Source organism: Varroa destructor, unplaced genomic scaffold (assembly GCF_002443255.2).
Source record: "Varroa destructor unplaced genomic scaffold, Vdes_3.0 BEIS01000001.1, whole genome shotgun sequence".
NCBI classification, from domain to species: Eukaryota; Metazoa; Arthropoda; class Arachnida; order Mesostigmata; family Varroidae; genus Varroa; species Varroa destructor.
The window spans coordinates 54,573,837-54,598,909 of NW_019211454.1; the positions used below are offsets into that span (position 1 = coordinate 54,573,837).

The 25,073-nt window shown below is 40.1% G+C and overlaps 2 long non-coding RNA genes across 5 annotated transcripts; one reads left to right on the forward strand and one right to left on the reverse strand.

The window, feature by feature from the left end:
* Positions 1 to 162: 162 nt before the first annotated feature.
* Positions 163 to 5,021, reverse strand: LOC111242962 (uncharacterized). 2 transcript variants are annotated; one of them, XR_015326968.1, is made up of 4 exons: positions 4,467 to 5,021; positions 2,929 to 3,059; positions 1,769 to 2,783; positions 163 to 1,303 (listed from the first exon to the last, which is right to left on the reverse strand). It is a non-coding gene; the product is annotated as an uncharacterized LOC111242962 (long non-coding RNA). The 2 variants fall into 2 exon arrangements; XR_002670236.2 differs by having other exon boundaries at positions 163 to 658; positions 4,467 to 5,017.
* LOC147758826 (uncharacterized) lies at positions 2,542 to 24,305 on the forward strand. Of its 3 annotated transcripts, none has more exons than XR_015326980.1 (4): positions 2,542 to 2,682; positions 9,070 to 12,690; positions 13,712 to 17,582; positions 21,930 to 24,305. It is a non-coding gene; the product is annotated as an uncharacterized LOC147758826 (long non-coding RNA). The 3 variants fall into 3 exon arrangements; XR_015326970.1 differs by having other exon boundaries at positions 13,712 to 13,775; XR_015326978.1 differs by having other exon boundaries at positions 2,544 to 2,682; positions 9,067 to 12,690; positions 13,712 to 13,775.
* The last annotated feature ends 768 nt before the right edge of the window (positions 24,306 to 25,073 follow it).

A 25,073-nucleotide genomic window follows, 5' to 3' on the forward strand; every position in this document is an offset into this window, starting at 1 on the left:
GCGTCGATGGTATAGTCGAATAAGAATGTCACACTAAATCGATAACAGCAATAGCCGTGTTTTATACCTTTGGAATAGCAATATAGCGTAAGTGAATATGCTTTGCAAGGAGCCGGTGATATCCTACTCAAAAAACTTCCAAGAAAAAATACGAGGGTACCATTTAATCATATAATATTAACATAAGTTTACAATAAAGCTAATATTTTGTTTTATTAATTTCAGCTCTATTAATAATTACACTTGGTAAACTTATAGCTAGGAATAAAGCTTCACAGAGTCTGATACTTTAATTGATTCAGTCCTTTTCCGAAAAGCATCTAGGCCACGTTTATGAATTATACATTGGTCATATTAGGCAATTCCAATAGTAGGCTTACACTACGAAGTCAGTACAATTGGTAATAGAACGGGGATCTAACCGTTCCGTTGCCGCTAGTTCTCACAGACGTAATATTTCTCATACGCTGAGCGGTCTGGCTTCTTTATCGTGGCTGTGGTAGTAACGTAATTGGGCACCTTAAAGGGCTGGTTGCAGCTGTAAGAAGTCGACGTGTTCCTGGCCTAGGCGTAGCGGTGAGATTACGAGCGCATAGCTCTTCGTCAGAAATAGTACCCGCCTGAATTTCGGTGATTTCCTTCTTCGTAACATTTTTCGCTAAAATATAGTTAACAAGTACTGAGTTAGAGATAGCTTAATGGTAGTTAATCTTGTTAATGCTTTAAGTGTCTTTCCTTAATGGTTGTAGAAGCCTTCGTTATGTGTCGCCAACACATACCGAAAAATAGATAGATGACGTTGTAACTCTTCGACGGTGAAAAAATGGTCTGTTCACTGACATTTTGTAAGCCGAAAAATAGTTTCTAACAAGTGAGAAGCTTTAGGAGCTGGGCCGGAGACTAGTACTTTAACTAAAAATATCGAGAAATAACTAGAAAATAGAAAAAATTAATAAGCTTGCCTAATCATTAGAGCATAATAACTAATATATGGACTGTCGAGACTGACCAATAGGCTAAATAACTGCAGTGGATCAATCCGATATTTAATTACCAGTTACAAGTTATCGTATATATGACGAAGGAAGGCACGCTGCAATTACTATAGCGTTCACAAATGGGTCTTACCAGCCCTTATAATAACCGCATTTCCCGATATTCGATTGAACACTTCAGTATTGTCGCAAGTCTTGGACCTCTCTTATATTCTTCAAGTCTCAATGGAGCGCAAATAAATTATTCGGCACAATCTTCAGGATGAGCACCCGGGCGCTTCATATGCAGTGACTTCCGGGCACTCGAACTTCAAGAATTTTGAGTAGGTCAATTTAGTACGACCACTAAATCGGTATATATATATAGCGGTAGTTGGAATTAAAAAAAAAACCGTCCATAAATATTACGAAAACGATCATCCATTCAGAATCTCGTTAATGGGAACGTGGTAAGTTGTTGCCTAATGGTAAATAGATAGCAAATGTTCGCTTTAGGTACTTATTTTCAACGTTACAATCTTCTGCTACGAAATCGTTTATGCCTAGTCACATAAATCATTTTGTGCATTATAGGCAATACCAATACTGCAGTGCATCTGAGTTGTTTTTTATAATTTGTAGTAATTTAATAATTTTTATAATTTTTAGGCACATTCTTGGCCGAAATATATTTATTAAGTCTATAAAGAAAACCGAGTTATGTTTACTACACATGAATAATTTCCAATAACAGATGCAAATCAAAGTATCAGTCTAGTCAATGAATAAAGTACCTGTATAGCCGATCGTTTACATTACGATGTACTGCATACGAGCGGCATTAAATGCCACGAAAAATGATACAACGTATCATTCACTGGACCTGTTTCAGAGCGCATTCACACGTAGAAATACAAATGATTCTTGTCCTGCCGTTACGAAACGTTAAAGTCAAGCCGGGTTATGTAAAAAGGTATTCCACGATCACTACCTAGTAGTCACTATCTTCTTTCCCAATGTCGGTATAGTTGCCAGGATCATGAGGAGCACTTGTCCTCAAGGTATTTATAGATGCTGCATAAGTCCTACGTCTCAATCTTCAGAAAGTACTTCTGAATCATCTGAATTGACTATAATCTGTTCAAAAAGCTGTTCGTGTGAACGCACAAGTGAGTTCTTATCTTCAAATGCTGCTGTGGCCAACTAGTTCATCGACAGCGGTACCGTCTGCGTCGCCGAAAACGTAAGGCTTAAAAAAACAAACTTTTTTTCGCTTCTTGTCGGCTTTCACCTGTCGCTTGAGCGACGGATAGACGGCAGCAGCCAACGTGTGGCCACTTATCCCGTATGATCGTAATAGTGATGATATCGATGCAATGAAAATTCTCCGCAGGAAGGAAGCAGCGACGCGATGCGATGCGACCAGGACCAGCGTATTCTCAGTTTAGCTCTACCAAAGTCACAATAACGCTGGCTGTAATAACGAAAAAATGCTCCGATGCCATCGTAAGAATCGGTCGTCGGACCCGATCATAGCTAATATCACAGACGTAAGCTGTGAACAGTCTAGTGGAAGTAATAAATGTGAACATGTCCCGCCCAATGCACCGCCTTGTATGTAGTAGTAGGCGGCTGATTTGAACATTGATGCCGTGCGAAGATTACTCCGCTTCTTCTTATAGAGCGACAGGCTGGTCGTCATGTGGCAGTGAGTATCAATGAGAACCTGTATATCCCTTGCAATCGATGTGAGGCGAAGAAAAACTTCAGTAGTGTCCATACAGCTGACTACAGCATTCGGTGTACAATCTGGGAAAAGATAATAATGTGGGAAGTTTTAGAGAATAGTGAATATCGTTGACTGAAAGGATTAAAGCAAGAGAAGTTTGCAAGTGTACCTCATTATCAGAAAAACGGTTCTGAGGGCAGTCTTAGATGTGTTTATTTCCCTTACCTTAATGGAGGGATTCGCAGTTTGGCTCGATCGACTATTTGTTTATAAGCGCAGTGCTAAGAATGTTGTCGATTCTCGTGACTGATACCTTTCATGGTAGATGGCCGTCCAAGCGAAATGGCAGTGATTATCTGGGTGCATAAAGAAATATATTTTTTTTTAGAAAAACAAGCAAAGTTATTATTGTTCGTCTCTTCGAGGGATCACCAGTTCAGCTTTATGAAGATCAGAGAACTGATCAGGCAGCATGACGACGGGTGCTAGAGTGTTTTTTTTTTCATATTTGTTTATTAGAGTGAGTAGGCTTACATCTGCTGGAAGGAAGACCAGAAATAAGATCAATATGAATACAAATTCTATATCTTGGAGGGCTGGCAAACCGATCACTATATGCTTGTGTTGCAGATAGCGACGGCTCAAAAGTAATAAGATCATAGGTAATCAAGTAATCTGACGCAGGCCACACTGATGTGCCTGCAGACAGATGATATGCCTTTGATATGTGCTATCCTATTATTGATGATAGCTACTGTATTGCCATTATACCGTTCTTGCATATTAAAATTTACAGTTAATCATTAATATTGTGACTATAGTTTTTAGATCTTGTCCCCGTTCCAGTGATGCCTATTTCATTAATTAAGGGCCTGAGAATTGATTTAATTAGTTGTCTCTTGAAAAGGTGGAAAACGGTAAGGAGTTGACTTCTTTGCCAGTATATGGATGTTTTTAAGTAGTTAGTACGTATTGTATGTTTTCTATTATTTCTTTTTAACTGCGCTATAAATATCTGCGAAGAGGTTCATGACCGTTCATTGAAACAATGTATGAATGAAACAACAGCTAAGTTGAAGTGCGATTTCAGAATTGGTTCCAGTCATTCCTCGTTGCCTAACTTCCTCTGTAACGTTTGTAGAACCCGAGCCATCTGCTAAAACCATCAGCGCTAAGGGCGCTATCGGAGCTCAAAGGAAAAGTATAGAGTATTTAGAGTTTAATGTATAGAAAGAAAATGCTTGTAGCCTAACATTTACATTGATCAATTTTACATATAGCAGTCATTAGATCAGGCGTCGGCATATCCGGCTGTACAGCAACGGAAGTGCACTTTTGAGAATTTCATAAGATATTTGACGGGGTATGATTTCTGCTTGAACCTAGGAACCTATTGAATGCTTCACAACATTTGATGGAAAGGTTTGATCGAAACCGGGATGAACAATACCGAGTACATCTGGATGATTCAGTTGATAATCCGTTCGACCGATCTCTACGATCACACTAATTCCATACACGTAATGGAGCTTTAGACGGACGAGGTAAAAAAAGCCTGATTGCAGAAGATAGAGAGTAGATTGTCCATTACCAGTTCAAATCGATTTAAGTTATACCTTATTGACATTGATACAATAGTTAAACTGTAGTAGGAGTGTTTTAAAAGCAGAATAGGCAATTCGCGTGTGCAGACAGGGGCAAAAGGGAGGACGTGACCTACAAAATACAAGGACAAAACTAGGTGTCGAGGCAATTTAACTTACCAACTATTCGCTAGCTGTTATGGGAGTAAAAGCGTTTACTCATTGTTAATTGCGTCGTGTCCAGCGATTGTCATCCGCTGGTGGCAGAAGTTGTTCGTGGAATTATCTACTCTTGCAACATGTTCACAATGGGAACGAGATTTTATCTGATCAACCATCCATTTCGCCTTATGCTGCACAAAATTGTATTTAACCGTGTATGCATTAAATGGCCAAAGGTGCAGTAATAGGCATTAGGCAACGACGCCTTGTCAACAGTCCACCGTGTTTACCTCACAGTCAATGGAAACCTTTTCGCTGACGAAATTGTGTATGGTGGGCAATATTTATTTCGGAAATTTCTCACGTTGTATTGGTGTTTTTCATGTGACGTAGGTTGATACAACGCAATAAAAATGGGTGAAACAATTCACGAACACACTTAAAGAATACCGTGCTATCATCGTCAGATATAGCCAGCCATTATTGTACAAAACAACAGCAAGTGCTTAGGTCTGCACTTACGTAGGTCTTTAACAACGAATCAACCCGCAGTAACGATTCTGTCGGCATTAAGTTGAAACAGGCGAGAGTTTAGTGGGCGAGTACTGCTATTCGAAGCCACTCCTTTAGAAAGGTCATCTGGATCGCGTCCATAGTCACCGCGTCCTAGTGACCAAGGCGAGCAGTCAATACATGTGACCTTGTGGTACATTAGGGCCGTAATGAATCGATAAGGCGATCGAACAGAATATCGTTTTACTGTGCAAACGACGGCCTGAATGCTCGTTAATTTTTGTACTGGAATACGAGAACGGACGTGGATTCTTTATTATAGCGAGTATAACAGAAGTATTTCTGCATCGGCTCAAACTGTTTCAGCGGTGGCAAATTTAATACGAATGTTTCAAATTATATCCGTTTAATGGCGTTAAATTATCGTTTTGTTTAACCATGGGTCGTGTAGTTCGATTACCACGTGATCTGTTACGGAAATTGGCCGACAGATTTTACGTGCTCGTCGGAACCATTAAGTTAGCCATGGTCGACTAACGTTAACAACGGTTCCTCTATGATAACGCGGAAAGAAACTACCATATGTTGCGGTATTCCAATCATGCATACGGCCAAGATGGAACACTCCTCACGTCAAGGACAAACTAGAGAATACTCTATCATGCACTGTTCATTAAATTAATGCATACGGTGACGCAGAGTCAATGGCTTATGGCCTACCTAAGGACAACGACGTTATTCAGTCGCAACATTATTTATTTATCCTTTTCGGCGGGACCCGCTCCTCTTCTAGTATTAATACGGCGACGTTCTTCAAAATGGCTAGCTCATTGTGTAATGGGTCAGTTAGTTACCGTTCTACTTCTTGTACGAGCTTCACCGTGCACAGTACGCTAAGCCGTATTCAGGCATTTAATGGTTCACTTTTGTCAGACTACCTATATGCCTTACTCAGAAAGGTAATAAATTGTGTGTGCAATACACACATTTGCTACTAAGGAATGTAGAAGTATTGTGATATATAGAGTATAAAATATGGTGTTCCCGAGCTTCTCTATTTATTCATCAGACGGCCGCCCTATTGACTTCAAATAAAATCTTCACAAGTGAAGCTATCATGATTTCAGAGTGGCTCAAAGATGTACCAATTGTTGAAATAATGACGTCGCTATTCATTTCGAAAACTCTTTGTTTGGCGAAACGAACGACGTAGTATGGATACATATGATCTGTGATCTAGGTTCAAACCCGGGCATAGACAGACACACGGTTCATTTTGTGCTAAAAGCCAACCGTCCGATGCAATGCTTAACGGCGATACGGGACATAACACCCGAACCATAGGAAGTCTAAATAGCTAATCATATTCATATACTGCTTGTATGAATCTCGAAAACCATTCAAAGATTGTGATTATATGGCACTTATGTTCCCTTTAGTTGCCACTCAGAAGATTTTCGCAAGTTGGTCATGACCGGACGTCGTTAGTTCTGATGTACCCTATACGAGGGCCGTATTGAGCTCTAAGCATACTGTAGCTATGCTGTTCTATTGTTAGATACATATCATGTTGACATGACAGAGGCACCACTAGGAACCGACGTAGAAGTCCCAATCTAGAGTGAAAAAGTAGCTGAGGGCTCCTTAAAGCCGGTAGCTCGTTTTCGTCTGAATTTGCTTTAAAGTCTAAAGAAAAACATTGCGGTAGTGCGAGGTATTAGAGTCAAGGCAAGAGGTAAATTTACCATTGCGTAAAGGCAAGTTAGTTATTTTTAACGTTAAAATGCTAAATACAATGACATTCAAGCCATTTTTACATGCAAAAGTCGTTTCCCTATCTATAAAATTGACACCACAATCGTTCAAGTTGATAGAAACTCAGTGAAGAACAAGAGCACCAGATCACTCTTGATGGTTCCTCTAAAGGTCTATACTATGCACATTTTACTTTAATTATTATTTTATTATTAATGATTGCTATTATTAAGAGTAGTGTCAACTATAAATGCCAATTTTTTTATTCCCTCTTTTTTTTAAAATCCCTGCCTGATGATTTCGTCTAATTTTCCATTATCTGACACAAAAACGAATGCTTATCTCTGAACTATCTTCGGCAATCAAGAACGACCCAGGCGTTTGGGCGCAGGCACACACACACACACACACCCACACACACATACACTCTCAAAACATAGAAACAATGTCAAAATTATAATAATAAGATAATGCTTGATGTGGTCAGCTATTGCCAAGGTTACCGGCATCCAAAGTGAGTCCGTGTCTTGTTGTCAACGATCGAAAGTGCGGTCTAAGAAGGACTTGACCTATTTCACTTAGGCTGGTCATATTTAACTTAGTAAACTGTAACTACAACCACCCTATCGAAGCTAAATACTTCGTCCAATTTACTCAGCTATCCAGTATTGTGCGCACTTGATCGAGAAATTCTTTGTCAACCCAGTGGCAAATCCATATCTGTTCTTTACGCAAAATTATATTATAGCCATCCGAATGACAGAGCTAGTGATAACTTCATAAAAATAGCAAAAAATCTGTTCTGTTTATTACTTGTTTTTATATTTTTCTAAATGAGACGCTCCGACCGCTGAACGACACTGTGATGCGAGGTTCCTTAAAATGCTGATTAACGGCTTACTCATTCGTCGTCGTAATTTCCAAATTTATTACGCCGACAGTACGCAATGCATAATACTTGTGTGTGTACGACGTTTGATAACTATATCGCTGTAGAAAAACTCCCGTGTAAACATTCGATTTGTTTTGTCAATCATCTGAATAGACAATTCCGTTTGTTGTCGTTCAGTGTCAAAATAACTCTTAACGTTTCATAATGACGTCCAACAACGCAATTTCTTCGACGCAATGCCTGCTTGAAAATCTATTTCTGGCAAAACATTTTCAATGAAAAATAAAAAAGGACCAATTCACAACCGTGCCCTTGGAACGTGAGGTATTTTCTGAAAGAGACTCGTACGATCGATGCACACCTGTTTTAGGTCGTCGAAAAATTAATGACGGTTCCTTGTTGTATGCTACTCTCGTCATTTATATCCATATGCGTCAAATATTGCATATCCTCGGAGGGCTGTTTTTCTCCCCCTGAAGTTTATTCTCCTCTCCATAGTCAGCACTGCGTGTTATTACTGCGATGCAAATTACAATTTGCGTGAAGCAGTAATCCTTTAGAGTCGCTTACCTGTCCGGCCCAGCTTGAACTTGTAAAATTGCTCACGTTTCGTATCTCATACTTCCATATGATCAGCATGAGTCAGCAAATGTATCTTTTTGGGTGACCTGTCTATCAAATTAGGATGGCTAGATGTAAAAGGCATTATTTGCTGTCTTTAGTGGCAGATTGATGAGTCACCTATAAATAGCTAAGGACTGAAATCAGTTTAGGAATCACAACAAAATACCTACTGACGGTATCTCAGTGTTTGACTGACGCATCTAGGTAGGACACAGGTAGGCTAGCCTTGGATCATAAATTGAATAATTTGGTTATAAAGATGACATAGTTTCATATACGGAATAAATTGTGAAAATGGAGGCAGGCATCAAACTGTATCATACACACTATGGCTAATTTCATGACATAAACCTGTTTGTATATTACACTGAGGTTCCCGCATTTGTGACATTTGTATATACATAATGGGCTAGCCCTGTAAGTTTAAAATGGGACCGTTGGTTAATGCGTGGTTACCGCGGCCCAGTAGACACCAGACTTGTCGCGGAAGGCCAGTATTTTGTAATGTTTCACTTATTTGTCTTTATATATGCCAATACGAAGTGCGAATGATCAAGGAAGATAAGTCTGGCGAAAGCTAGACCAACTAAATTGACAGAAACAAACAGCTATTTTCAACTAGACGAATGCTTTTTCTCCTTTGAAGTTCTGTTATCTTACCCTATTCGAAATATTTTAACTCCAACAACCCCGACAAACGCCCGTTGCCACAGGCTGTTTTTAGCGTTTTGATTCAAATTATTTAAGCAATGGCACCCTATTTTACACAACCGTAAATAGTTTTGTAAACAGTCATGCCAAATGTGTATGTGTATTTGTTTCTCTCTTTCTAAGCAGTGGATTCGGCGACTGATGCAGCGCAACTGGAACAGTGTTATGACATCTCTACAGAAGATCTCGGTTCTTGTAGAAGGGTGGACATCATCTACGCGTGCAAATGATAGCCGAGGTTTGTCACTTGCAAACACTGAACCAAGACGAACCAAGGCGAACGGCTTCAAACACACTTTCTGTTTTGCTAAAACGTTCCTTAGAGACAAACAGTTGTTCGAGCAATGTATACAAGCCAACAACGAAAGCGTTAAAGAAAAGACAGACCCATTTTTCGTCGTGAAATTATAGAATACCCCGATGACGATATAGGATCGTTTCCTTTACAACAGAAATCAGAATTTACATTAACCTTTATAAGCTGTAGGTAGGCATCTGAGGCTCTAGTTAAGTTGTTTTGCCTGCGACAGATATGCCAAGATAAAGCTGATACTGTTCGGTGGCAGTAGTACACAGCATACGAAAGCGCCTTTTGCAAACCACGCGCTGACATATTTTCTGTTATCAAACAGTTCGATTGCTATTATAGGGCCAAAACTTAAACACGAAACTTAACGTTAGTGATACCCGATTCAGACGGGAGAGCGAGTACTAGTAACGAATTGTTAATAAATAACTTTGTTAGTAATTTCTCAAAAACACAAATGCTTTGCACATCCAACATAGTGCGGTTTCAATACAAGCGTTTATCAATGGTTAGTACAAATATAGGTGCTTCTGCTAATAAACGATGCCCTAAGTCGCCAACTGACAAGCCCTCCCATTGTTCTGTTGAGAGCAGTATATAGTGCAAGCACGACCGTACTTGATCAGTGTAGTTTAAATGATAACAGAGAAGTGGAAAGAACAACGGAGAAATGGGTTGTGGAGATTTACTGGGGTATACCGGAACAGGGATCAATATGAACAAAACGGAAGGAAAATGAATAGAAAAATATCAAAGAAATGATTTAAATACAAATGAAAGCGTAGAGAAATAACTACTGGAAATTTGACGTGTGATTCAGAAATTTAAATTTGTCTCGAGGACAGGGTCAGTTAAATCGCGTCGTCTGCACAGTCTTGTGCTATCTAAGTTTTTGATTTTTCTACGAGTGTTATCATGTCTAATGCCTTGACCCAACCTAATATGTCTCGACGGAAAACAGTCTAAAACCCATCCCATCAAACGGAAACACATCATAAAAGTTTAGTCTCGCTTTAGACTCGAATAATGCCGATGTAGGGCGGCAAAAAAGAGCATTTCCAAATCTTGCCTTGTTCCATATTTTCTTCAATGTTAAATGCTAGCATTGCCACCCGGTGTGTTTATACCACGGACTCGACAGCTAAAATATATTAACTTATTATTTAGCAGAAGGCTAACCTCTACAAAAACTGGTTTGAAGTAATTTCTGACAAGTTTGAGAAGTTAATTACTTAGCTGAAATTATTTTAAAACTTAGCGAGCTACCTTTTGGCAGCAGTTAGAGCTAAACCGTTTAAGTTACGTTTTTTCCGCATTCTTTGGCAAATTCATTTTTGGCAAGAGACGAATAATGAGTGTCGAAAATAGTGTTTCTTTGTGCCATACAACATGTCCATCCCGGAGTCCGAACCGAAGGCAAAACCTTATTGTTTAGATAAGGTCACAAAAACTGGTTTAAAGATCAAATAAACACTTTTCATACTGTTTTGTATCTACCACTTCGTTAACAGCAAATGACCTACGAAAAAACAGCAAACAAGCGCCACGACTATTCCCTAAAAAACCTAATACCATATAGATTTTAACCCAAAATGATAGTTAGGCAGACGTAAACGTTATCTTCCTGAAACAGCGAATTCGATGGGCGGCTCACGCAGTATTGGGTCGCAGTAGCCTGAGCGGACCGATGTTGAACGGTGTTACGTACGACTATGTGATGAAGCCAGGTGGCGGTGAACTGGCAACGAAGATACAGAAGCATTTTGCCATCCTAATGTTCTCACAGTATCCAGGCTATCAAAGATAGCAACGAAATTTCGAGAAAAGGTGGGGGCGTCGAAGCCGGCCGCTATACCGATCTGCCCATTTTTGGTAATTGCCGCAATGTGTCTCCATTTGAAATGGGGCCGACAGGCGCAAGTTGCCAGCGGGTCTTTTGCTCGAGGAATCCAACGGTATCAGTAGTGACGGCAAGAACGAGCGACGAGGCCCAAAAGTGATGGAGGCTGGTCGGGCGAAAAACAAACAAAAAACGTTCAGTAAAAGGGACTCCTATCTGTTTAAGCGAAACGCTGGCAGGTTAGGCGGGAAAATGCAATAGGGGGTTACGGTAGAAGGGAATTGCTAAGAGTTAACTGATCACCAAAGGAAAATCTTGAAAGGCACGATGGAATCGATGTAACATTGTGAAGCCTAGTTCGTTCTCTTCTCGACGACGGAAGTTCGAGGGTAGTGTTTCCAGCCGCTGTCACTTATAGTGTAGCCATTCAGTACATGAATCGGGACAGATATTAGAAGTTATACAACTTCACTGAAGAGCATGTGCTGGCAGAACGTGGAAACAACATAGGAATAGGTAATCGCATCAATTGTTACTCATATCTCTTTTTAACTAACAGGATAGGATTGTATGCTTTATTGTATGCTTATTTAATGCGCATCAAAAATAACGTGTTGTTTGTTGTGGGCCCAAAGAGAAGACAAACGGTTAGATTCGGTAAATTGGGAGGGCAACTGCGTCTGGAGGCTTGCCATTTGAGTTCTAAACGTTATATAAAATACTACACAGCGAGTGACCTGCATGCATGAGATTTTCAGAATGAAACGAAAAAAAGAATAGAAAAAATAGAAAGGCATAGATCCATTGATTTGGTCTTGACATGCAGGTTTTACCGACGAAGTTATACTGACTTTCAAGGAAATAGTTCCACGTAGAGAATCATTTGGTAAATAATAAAAATGTCTAGTAGAACAAAGACAGGCACTTCTCAATAGATTCAAAGAAACCAGAAATGTCCTCAAGCTAGGCCTTGGGCTGGTAATCAACAAACGTATATACTAGTATAACATTTGATCTACATAGGGCTTGCAGTTAAGGAGGATCAGCATAACTATGTTGCCCTAGTCAACAAAAGATCACACGGATTAATAATAATCTGCGGCGGTTCCAAAAAAGCGCGTATTCGAGGTACGTGCGTAAATTTCTATCTGTATAGGTCTAGATTAGCTGTCGCTGCTGTCGCAAAAGGGACGCCCTACAACAGATGCGTTCCTCCTCCATTACGACCGAACTACCGGCGATAGTGGCTACGGTAGCAGACAAGATACATGTTAAGCGCCTTCCGTTCTCCTGTATACGAACGTCACCAATTTCAAGTCGACTCACGTCCACCTCCATGAGATAGCTTATCCTGCTGCGTCCTGAAGGTTGATGCATCTTTCCTCAAAGTTCCTTTGTTTCACTAGTGGGCCAAGGTCTGGAAAGCAAGTGTTATCTGAACCGTAAGTAGATAGCTGCCGAATAATACAATTTTCAGGCAAGATATTCTTATCCAGTGAGTTAAGCGGCAAGAAAACAACTATAGACTGTAGTAATCTCAGACGCTCCTTTGGATCTGCGGTAGCTTCTGTAGACGGTGAAAATGTTAACTATTCTTTTGGTAAGTAAAAAATGTCAATTTTGTTGCCAACTTCAGCTAAGCATGTCTATTTTTATTGCTACTTATGGAGCACGAATCAGTCATTGCGCAAAATAATATTTTCTCTAGTTGACTATGAGTAGTGGGAGTGAATCGATAGAAACTGAAGTATTTTATTAATACGGATTATAGCTTCAATCATTTTATACAGCGGAGGTACACTTTTTAATGGCAGTGAAACTATTTAAAGACACACTTTTGCCATATGTTTAATTCGTGTGGCTCAGTCAAATTCTAATCGAAGACAGGTAACTTGATTATGAAAAAAAAGTAATAAAGTTTTCATCAGTTACACAATAACGTACTATTTCTTTAGAGTTCTAAAGTTGGCTAGAACCTTCAGCGGATTTTTCACATTAAGCTAACACTAACAATGTTTGTCTAGCTCTGAAATGGTGCGAAGTCCTAACCACCCACACGTCTCTCACAGAGAGCTTCGAAGCTCTCTGTGAGAGATGGCGAAATCTAGCGAAAATTCCAACTTAATGTCGCGTCCTTAGAAACAGTGAAATGAAGAAACTTATACATGGAATCATAATAACACTGACTGAGTCAAAGAAAATCTCTTTATTGCTCACGGGGTCCTTATCGCAAGTGTCGTAATCAACTTTGTCGTCTGTTTGCCTTCCGGATTATTACCAAAACCTCTGTGCCTTTTCCGTCTGTCATTCTTTGTACAGGGCATCCAAGTTGGTTTGTGTAAAGAACTTGCTGCTCGGAGCAAGGGATATACTACCATAAGTTGCTTCATTTAAGTTTTCCTCATTATGACACTGCGATTGTAGCGTAGGTAATTTTTTAGCATCGATAATAGTAAATTTAACTTGTAACGTTTTCAATACATTGGTAAAAATCAGAATTATTTCGGAAGAATTACAAAATCTTAAATAAGTACTTTCCGTTCATTCAACATACACCCTGTAACGTCGATTCCGATGAATTCCGTAAACCGGGCGCATGAATACTGTCTGGCGATTGATAGGGCCTGGGTTGGACCAAGGCTATTCACATACGCTCGTGAGCTATCAACCTGCTATCATGTGCAGGCAAGTACTTACGTTAATAATTTTACATGAAGATAAAGAACCTCTACTAACATGTGCTCCGTAAGCTACAATATTACTATATTCGGCATCTATCTAAAGTACCGTAAATACCCTGCGTAACGCGTCAATCGTCCTTTTTGTCGGTCCGTTTCCTGAAACCGGTTTCTGTCATCTACGAATACTTAAAGCCGTAATTTTTCTACCGATTAAGAGAAATATTAGCATTAGCTTTTCGGCAAAAATACAAACCCTGGTTGATAAGGATAGGATGATTCAATTTTGATTGAATACTGAAGATGCGCAGATGAAAATCATAGGATAACCGTTATTTAATTAATCTTGAAGCCGTATAGGCAATGACCTCCTAAACGAAAGAACGTTTCTTCTAAAATTGGAGGTCTTTATGCAAGCTACGGTCAAGATATCACATCATTTCGCAATATCCGCTCTCTTACCCTGAATAAGCACGTTCATTCTAATTACCTCTAGCCGTTTTTCTGCAGGCTAACTACACTCAGAAGTACTGCTAACATCAGCGAAATTTCTTACTACAATACTCAGCTTTTTTGCGCGTCGCACCGATCATTTACCATTAGCAATTCGCTCGCAATGCTGCTATGCTTGACTTGTACGCTTTGTTACGGCGTCATCGTCCGCTCAATCCCCGGCCCCACCTGGTTTATTTGTTACGCTATGTCGTCTGTGCCGCCATATAGTCCCCGCCGCTGCAGGAAACCGAATATGCCAGTTCCAGCGTCCGGCTAATGGCCATACAGATGAACGACGAGATGACACCAAGAAATCCAATTTCTTGGCCTCTCCTTTTAAAGTAGAATTATGACAGTGGTATTGACCCAAAACCCCTCCCCTTTCCCACTTCCCTCTTACTTTTCCTCTTGCTCTATTTCTTTCTCGTACGGCCACACATATAGAGGCAGGCACATGCTACAGATGAAGGCCGTTCATCGGCAGAATGGGCAGTGTGTACCAGTGCGGTGCAGCCCACTTAGACTACCGACAGAAATTCAGCGTTTCGGCGTTTACCCGCCAGCAGAGACGATACGACGCTACCATGAGATCTGTCTCTATGAAGAATACGCAGAACCATACAGTGCTGAAATGACGTACTTTCTCCTTGTCTGATCTCTTTCTCTATTCACTCACACTCGATCCTTCTCTCATCTGCCCTTCGGTTTCTCTATAATGGTATTTTTTTGATGAGGCGACTGCGTATCCTGAGTTCTAACATTTTGGCGACCCGACTGCTCGTTCCAGCTTGACCGGCTGGCCTTTCATGAAAATGAACATCTCAGGTCGTTATCTATCAGTTTGTCAATGAACGAGCAACGATGGTTTTCGCGTGGGTGGCAGATGTCGCTTCCCACGAAAAAATGGGCTGTTCTTTTTCATTGCGTTGTCACTATAATCGCCGTCATCGTCAACGGCGGCAGCCAGAGTGTAACAGCTACAAGAGTGCTGGCTGCCATAGGCGATAGAGAAAGGCGCGCATTTGTTTGGCCTGAATATGCACCACGGCTCTTGCACTCCTGTCATGAGTACTGCTACGACTATCGCTAAGTTAGTGGCATATCCCTACGGGAAAATGAGCAGGCAAAATAAAAACGAAATAGTCAATGTAGAGGGAAACGAAGACACGAGAAAAAACCCAGAATATAACCAACGAATGAATGCAACATATACTGTGGTTTTTCCAGCTAGCTCGTATGTGGCCAAATAATCTTTTTGCTTACGAAGATGCGAACGACGCGCCGGTGATAGGTGAGGAGTGGGGACAATTTTTATCGATTTTGTACGCTGGTTTGGACATTGACATAGATGAAATGCGTGAAAACGACAAATAATGAGCATCGATTTAGTTCTTAATTCTAGAAAGAATTGAGCCAGTAGGTGACGAACTGATAACGGAAGAGGCCTGAAAATTAGATTATAACGTTGCAATGTGATCGCTTGTTTCAACGCTCCTTCTCGTCCACAGAAAACGACGTACGTTGTAAGTTCGGCAAATGTCCTTTCTGCTATTCGGAGAACTTGATACAGTGACCTACTTCTTTCGATAACTTTTCAAAGCACTGGAACGCCACGTGCACAATAGCACTATAGAGATTCGTTCTAAGTTAAACTGGGTAATATCTTCAAAATGTCATTATAAATATAGACCTATTCGAAAACAGTGCCAGCTGTTATTAGTTACGCTGACTCGGGATAAATGGACAAATACAATTCAACAACAGATATAGTCGAGTTAGTATGTAAAACAGCAACTACTCTTTCAAGTGCATTGATATTCTTTCCGCAACCCACGTGGACTCTTGAGAACAAATGTATGTACCTGTATCTGTAAACTGTTAATAAATACGTCCCTTGCAATGTATTTTCTTGGTAATGAAATGCCAAAGGGTTCTATCTACTAGGCTAATAAACGCCGGAACACCACTGTGAATAGCAGACGACAATACAAACAGAGACGGAAGGCAGACGCGCGCAAAGATTTAGCAGAAACTAAGTTATTTATATTCGTCCCATGTTGACTTCGAATTTAAGTTCGGCCGAATTTAGCCTTTACTTAATCATTATTTGATATAATTTACTTTCTCCAGACTGAAATACATGTCTATCTGTCATGGATCCGTAAGTAAACAGTGTTTGCTTCAATGTCGTACTACCGGATTGACAACTATCACGTTTCGGGTTTGATCCCCAGTTGTGACTTCGTAGCTCAAGTCCTTTTCAGTTCAGCCTACCGCGCCAATAGTTCTGACTGGTATTAATATTATTATACTGGTTATTCATATAATACGAATGTATATTACCGTTGCGCATTATGGCTCATCGTTAGAATATCGATGTTGAGATGCTTCAGCGTTTACAAAAAAAAGAAGGTATTGACATTTTCGTAGATATAGATACGTAGTTACCAACAATGCGCAGAAGGAGCGTAATTTATTTGAAGTTCAGCTTCTAAAGATGATTCTATTTGGATGTGAGGTTACTATGCGTGAAGTATGATCATTATGGGTGTCGATGCACGCTGCTATTAGCGTCACGTAGACGCAACATGCTTAGTGGATTTGTAGGTAAAACTGTAGGTAAAAAAAAAACATTTAGACAATTTTGCGATCATTTTAAGCTCTTTTTTACTATAACGCAATTTTTCGCGTAGACAATAGTCTCGTTCTCGTTTTAAATATATAGTGTTCGGGCCCGTATGTTTAATCTTCAACAGTCAGCCATTGTTGTCCCGTACAAGTGTGTCTAGGATTTATTTTTTATATGTCTGCGGAACATTACAAAATAATCTATACAAACAAAATATACTTGGCCTTTTAACACTCATCCCTTACAACGAGAAGTATAAATATATAGAAAGTATTCACCCATGTTTATGGTATATGAACTAGTAAGACTCACAATGGCCTTGATAAATTACAGACTGATATATTCTGGGTAAGCAGCAGCAGTAACGTAGGATGCCAGGGACAGACGCGGTTGAAAGCCTGTCAGCAAATACGAGGTTGCTGCTGTACGTTACGGGCTGTTACTGCTGCATCGTTACTTACGTATCGTACAAGGCATCATCACTTGTACGCGACAAACGTGGACTCGTGTAGTTCGGACGAATGCCGATGCTGGTGTTGTTCCGCGTCCCACACGAGAATTTATTCCTTCATTTAGGCTTTTCCACGTCATAAATCGGCCATTGCCCTCAAGGGAATGAAGTCGGTGCTTTCTCTGCGCCCAATTTGCTCCCTGTGGCATCATTTTCGGCGGGCGGCTGGCCGAGTACGGGTGAGTGAAAGACCAGTCAGCGGACGTTCAATCGAACAGTAGTTGGCTGGCCGTTGGTTAAAGAAGAAACAAACCATAATATCGATGCTTATGATTATTACGTTGCTTGAAGCAGGAATTAAACGACGGGCTACTGTTTATATAAACCGGATGAGATTACTGCTCCACGAATTTCACAGTCCAGAAAAAACACACGAGAAGAGTTCGTACCGTGTCGAGTGTATAGTTATGACGAAATGGTGAAAATTCATCTGTTCTCTGAACTACTAAACAAACGCTTCGTTGTGATTGAGGATTGCTGATTTCAAAGTGAACTAACAGATAAATAAGGAAAAATTGAATGATTTGACTTTATCAATAGCTCTTTTATTTTTTAACTTGCATCACCACGATTTTTACACCGACATCCGTTATATATATATAATGTAGGACGCAAGGGCCCTATCAACTTCCATTAACATATTTTAGAACCTTCGATGAGCCGTTTATGATCAAGAATAATTCGGGAGATAGGAAAAAACATTTATGGTTGTTGTCCATAATTCTCTATCGCTCACTCAAACCAACAAAATTTGTTGACAGCAGCGTCCGTTCAAAAAACAGCTGTTTTAAATGCACAGAATGGACTTTCGTTATGGCAGACTCCTTTGGAATTTCTGGACAGACGTTTATTATGTGCCCGCAACCATCTGAACTAAAATAGAAAACACTTTCAACAAAAAAGTTAGCTAAAGTAACGTGTTTTTCAGTTACGCTAAGGCAACCTGAACGTATGAACAGAACCAAAACATGCAGACTGGGTTGTCCCGTCTTTCGGCCTCTGGTATCAGTATTGAACATCCACAATAAACGTGCACTGGGTTAAGTTTTCGTATTTGGGCGTAACATTTTAGCGTTCCTAAATCGTCGTATATTCGTGGAAGCCACGCAATATGCTTTTTAAATTAAGGTCCGTTTCAGTCTTTTGTCGACTGTCGAAGACGTCTGTACGTGCTAAAACGCACAGAGTTAAAGCAGCTGGCACTTGTCTTGAAACTTTCGATTGAAAGTGCTATAAAAATGACAAACGACGAAAACAGTATCCTTAAAGATTGTTTTGAAAGCTTTCAGGCGCAGCTGATAGGGGACCCGTCAACAATAGTATCTGTGGTGGTTGAACGAGGACCACAAGAAGGAATCACTTGGCGGTTTAATCAGGTGGTTCGTTTTTATGTTTGAAGACTCGGAGGACTTATCCAATTCAATATACTGTATGATTAATGACGAGACAATTTCTTCATTCTGCTATATGCTTCGATTTTTCCTAGTAAGGGGGTATTATTTATTAGCATGGAATAAAGGGGTCGAATAGAATCGGCAATGGTATAGCTTCCCAGACCGCGATCTGAATGCAGCTGTTCTGCGAACTTTGCGGTCGAACTCCCTTGCCAACTATCTATTTAGCTATTGTCCAATTTAACTGAGACAAATTATTAGAACAATCTTAATCTCCAAATTTGACACGGATGTTGTAAGAAATCTGAGAGTGCAATAAAAGTAAAGCTTAGTTCAGCCATGTTCGAAAAGGCTTTTTCGACTATACGACAGGAACGCTAGGGACGTGGTCCTAATTTAGAAAAATTTCTAAGCACTTCAACGGACCATACGTTGCACTACGTTGATGGAGGGGCTTTCGAATGTTTCGGTAGTATGTGAACAGCCCTGCTACAGCTGGAATCATATATATTTGGCTCGTTTTCATAGGTGCATATGTATACCGAGGTAAAATTAGGCAGAGCTTAAGATTCAAGGGGACATTTAGAGCTTGCGTGGAATAGTACTAACATTATGCCATTTTTGTGCAAGTGACAACTACTATCACGGGAACAGAAAAGAACATCGGCCAATACAATGACATTGAATTATATCCGATCTAACCTTGCATAAAGTAAAGAACAATACGCGATAGTATATGCGGAACACTGCAGATAGGACACTGCTACAATTATTACTGTGCTGTTTGTCAATGAATTCGTAGCGAAAATCTCAATTCGAGAATCCGTTTCGACCTATCGATGGCCTTCCCTGTGTTCATAATAAAGCGAGTATACGCATATCAAAGGTGTTTGGAGACCAATGGGAACCGGCGCAGGTGGTCTTCGTAAATTGCTATTGTGAGCAGAAATCGTACAATTACTGTTAGAGTAACAGATCTTATAGTGGTGTAGCAGTAGCGTATGCGCATGTCAATAAGAATGAAAGAATTCGTCACCTTCCAGTATGGCTATGAAGATAGCGAATTTTTCTTCTATTTTGATCTTCTTATTTTGAGCCTTCCAACCTCGAAGCGCCGCTTTTAAAGCGAAGCCCGAAGTCTCTCTGTAAAAAGTATCTAATAATTAGGTGTACGAAGTATTTTTTAATGCATAGCGGAAGTTAGCGGACGGTAATTTGTCGAACGCATGCTAACGTTTTCGCCTAGCTTGCCATAACTACTACCCGTTAAACTGGGCCATGATGATAACGGGCAGGTTCTAAACAACGCTGTGAACGGATATGTCGCATATACGTACCTGCGTGCCGAGCTACTGATTGGAGTTTAAATAAGAAAGATCGTAAAACATCGCAGGGCGATCGAACCGGGTTACTTAAACTTAAAGGGTCGGCTTCTTTACCATGTCGTTAAATCTAAGCAACATAAACCCTAGCTGCGCTTACGTAATTTTCTACTATAATTTTACAGTATTAACGGCGTTTTTGTAGCGAAGATTTGTAGCGTACAGAAACAGCCAATCAATCATGCGGGATTAAAAAATTACTAAGCAGTGGTCCGAATCTCAGCAATAGATTTCGGACGAAATTAGGTGATAACGTTTTATCCTCTGGGTATTGATTTTTTTCCAGTAGAATTGACCAAAACCATTCTTAGTAAGGCAAATTTGTAAGTGAATCATCATCACTTATAAGTGAGTATACTATAGATCTACTGAAATCTTTGTTAAAAATTGAATTTTCACCACTGTGCATATTTGTTGTTAGATTTAAACACGCATCGACCTTTCAACATTAAGCTGATTTGAGGTATCTGCATCTATCCTTTGGACCCATCAAAAGGAAACCGGAGATCGCCTACTACAAATGATCATAAATGGATACTGCGAAATGTTCGAACAAGCGCTAAACATTACAAGTCTTTTATCATATCTTAATGTTGTAATAAACAAGCTGAAGCACATTTTAGCCGTAAATGATGTTTCATATGAAAGACCTGTAAACACTGCGGGCCTACGAAGGCTGAGGACTATTTTAAAATAATTTAAGATTTTGACATGAAACGAGCTCAATTTTAGCCGACTTCTATAAAACTTAAGCCGTAAAAAATGTTTCATGGAAAGGAGCTGTTCGGACTTCAGGACACTGAATATTTATTCGAAGTCTTCTGATTTGCACAAAAAAGGTCACACATTTCGAGCTCATTTTCGTTTTGCTGGTCGCAGATAATAAAAAGGCCCTCTGCAAGGCGGGCGCAGTGGGCGTTGTCAGGCCATCTACAGAGGTACAGTGGACGTGGGTAGATTGAAGCGATTTTTCTTCTAGCCAACATCAAAAGTGGTGCTCACTGTTTGACGGTTCGACAGACAGTCGACACCAATGGGTATCTACGTACTAAACTGGCCTTATCCAATAATTAGTGGAATAATATTGTGTACTTTCACCTCAATAACCTTACGCTTACTTTATTGATAAAGTGTTTTAATCTATTCTATTTAATAGTAAGGTTTCAAGTTAAGGGAACGACGAGCAAATAATTTTTGATTTTCAAATGCTACTACGTTGAATAAGTCGCTTTACTAGATCGCCGTGCACCAAATTGCACTCGTGTAGCTTGCGAACGTTCTTATGGCCTAAGTCATTCTGTTCCACGAACAAACCACGGGAAAGCCGTAACGCCTCGAAATCTATATGATAACTGTAATCATTCCTAACCAGAGATCAGGCTGCAATTTTTTTGTCGGGCGTGGCAACTGAAACGACGATACCGTTATATCAATAGAGTAGACCAGAGATACAATAGACCCAGAAAATGCGTGGCATCAGACACAGGACAAATATACTTTTGAGACGATTAAAAAAACAAACAGCAATACTTTCAATGTTACGAACGAAATAGACCATCACGAATTAACATGCCAGTATTTTCCATTCACACAAATTATGTAGTCTTGGTGCGTTGCTGGTAGAACACGAACGAGTGAATTCTGGTCTTCTTCAACCCGAAGCCACTCAACATATATTTGTAATTGAAAAAAAAAAAGGTTTTGCGATGATTTTTAACGGAATTTTGCATTGTCTTCTTTTCTTTTCTAGTATTCATTGGCTGGATATGCATATCATTTTCTCTGGAACAAAGTGTATTATCACTGTCTCTAGATAGAGCTCAAATCAGGGTCTCGTAGAAGATCGTGCTTATCTTAAAGGATTTATGGAATGAGCCACGTCCCCACGCAGCTGAAAAGTAACAAAGAGAGCAGTGGACTAAAGAAATCACGAGAATACTTTACATATTGGCTTGTCTGTTCACCCGACAGTTGGAAAGCGTCCGACGAATGAGTTACCATTGAACTGCCTCGGTCCCGAATTATGAACACGGCAAAATACATGACGTTAAATCCTTAGGAATGAAAACGAACCGATGGCAGTAAAACAACGAAGTACGACTATTCCTCGGTCGCGGTTACTTAGAAGCGCTCATTTGTGTTATCATTGTTGATGATCGGTACATCGCGGTAAGTTGACGCAAGGCGCGATAAATAGGAAGTAGCGGTTTACGCCTTTAGATGTGTACGATTGCTTTTGATACTGCAAGCCAATCAGGGTTTCTGCCGAGTGAATGCTGCACGGGGAACCTTCGACAAACTCCCCCTGGCGTGTCTAGCCGACGTAAGAATCGGTTTCCTTTAACCTTCGCCCTCAACCGACAGACCGCCGTCTCTGAACGCTCTAACATACTAAGCGTGTATTCGCAGCTACTGTCCTTGATTTTAAGCTAGTCGGTGAGGTATGGACAAGCAGCCGGCCGAGAGAGGCAGGGAAGCGTTGAGGCGATGCTGAATTAGCAGTTCGTTTTGGCGCCCCATCGCACGCCTCCTGTAGTCTCGAAGCTTGAGGACATTCGTAAGGATCACGCTATTGCACCTAGCTGCTCGACAACAAGCCCCATATACCTCATACGCAGTGGTTACAATTAGACTAGCAAAGATTCCGTGCAACGCTCGACAGTCGCTTTGCTTCGTCGTTTGATCGGCACGTTCAGAAGAGGAAGAGCACCGACGGATAAGATCATAACTATCATTGAGCTCCGCGTACTTCGGGAGAGTCAGTTCCAACTGTATTCGACTTAGCGTATCATAGATTGGCAATGGTGATGAAGCTGACTTACTGCAGCAAATGATAATTTAAAATACCGTACAAGCACATATATGCATGACTTGGGCATGAGTTCCACTTGAAGGGTCGAGCTGCTTAAATACATGCATATAAGCTCGCTGTGCTTGAGCTTTCGATCAATTGTAAAACAGGACCTAGTTTGGGCTCGAATATAGGCAGCCTCAAATTGCCTATTGAGCTTAACCATGAAAATGTTTAGATTCATTGAGATTTTTATGTCAACTAAAGTTTTGATGAAAGCGAAAAAGGCTGAATGCACGATGAATGCTATGAGGCAATTAAGGTCCTTTGGACATACAATTTTAAACGGTGTGTGAACTGTATGCATGATTTTTCTTTAAAAATAATGCCTGTTTCCTAACAACTATGGACCCCATCTATAAGATTATTTGGATCTCTTGCTAAAAGCAGACGCTTTTGCATCGCAAGAAATTACGTAGTTACGTAGTGAGGGATACAAGGACCAACAAGTTAATCTAATGCATAGCAAAAGGTGCACTGGCTAACTCAGAGAGAAAATGAAGAGAGAAGTTCTAATGGTCGGTACAGCGCAAACGCGTGCGAGACTATAACATTTCTTTCATTATCCGAAATCCATTTCGAGGTCGTGTCCTACCGTCATGCCGCATCCAAAAAAGACCAGAAAGATCTATAATTAATAGTCTGCAGAAACATTTATTAGGGCATTAGCTGCTATTTTGTCAAAGAAGGTGCCTACTCATTGCCAACTCGTTGATGACTTGTACTTAAGTTGTTAATGATTTTCTCTTTCATAACTTTTCACATTATCATGGCATTTAGTTTAATGTAATCACAGCGAAAGTTTAAGTTAGCTGTTTTTTTCTCTATGTAGCTAAAGAGTTATACAAATATCGCCGCTACTGCAAATTTACCGAACGACGTCAGGCAGCGGAAGTGATTGCTATAGTATATATGTTAATGTACAATTACTCCAACAAACACAACTCTTTTTTAATGCTACCCTACGTCAGTCCATCTATATTGGAGCGGTTCTCTGAAGTAATCCAACAATCATTGTGTGACCATATCAGACATCGTTGTGTATTGCTCATTTATATACATTATCAGTAATATAGGCGACTTCATTAGACGTTTGATCTTATTTGCTGTTTAAAAAGCAGTTCGTGGTTTAGGTCTTTTTTAATCGATCAGTGTCTTACTAAACCTAAAAAAAAAATATTTTTTATTATCAGCTAATGTCTTGTACTAAAATCGTAGTTTAGTATTACAAAGAACCCGAGTCTATGTCCCAATAAAATTAAGCTGAGATTGTAATCCAAATATTTTGTTAGATTTTTCTCGGAGGGTCTATTCAGGCTAACTGAAACGTTCATTCATCCGTAATCGCTAGATATTGAACTATGTGCTTCCCTTTAAATGTTGTCTTCTTAATTGAAACCTGAAGAGAGGCCATTGCAGCGGACTTCAAATACTCTACATTTGTGTATAGCCTATGATGGGATCTTATTCTGTGTTTCTCTAGCATAAAGATTTTACAATGGACAATCTCAAGGCAGGTAAACTATTTCCACCAGTCTTGAACAAAACAAACAAGTAACTGATAATCATTCATTGCTTTTGACACTAAATAACTTCGACGTGACACGTTTCTGCCATTTATAGCTACCCACGTTTCGGATGCGGTCTGCCAGTTGAGTGTATTCTCACAGCCCAACGAAGTCGAACCTTCAATCACATATTTAAGTATTTCGCCACCGCCTTCGTGTCACCCTTTCTGCTTAAACAAAGATGTCTCCTATTTCAATATCGACCCGCGAAAAAGGGAACGCGAGAAAAAGGAGAATGTACATTCTCCTTCGGACCGCCGTTACTGACTTCTTGTGTCATCACAATCCAAAACTCTACATGGTATTTAGTTTGTTAAATATTGGTCTGTCAGCAGCACAGTCCTAGCATCCAAATGAACTTAGTAGCCAGTCTCACTTCTGGCCCTACCAAGACCGCTTGAACATTTTCGACGATTCCATGAACACCACCTAAACTGCTGACCTAACCTGTGTACGTCTCCCTGCCTTTGTTGTA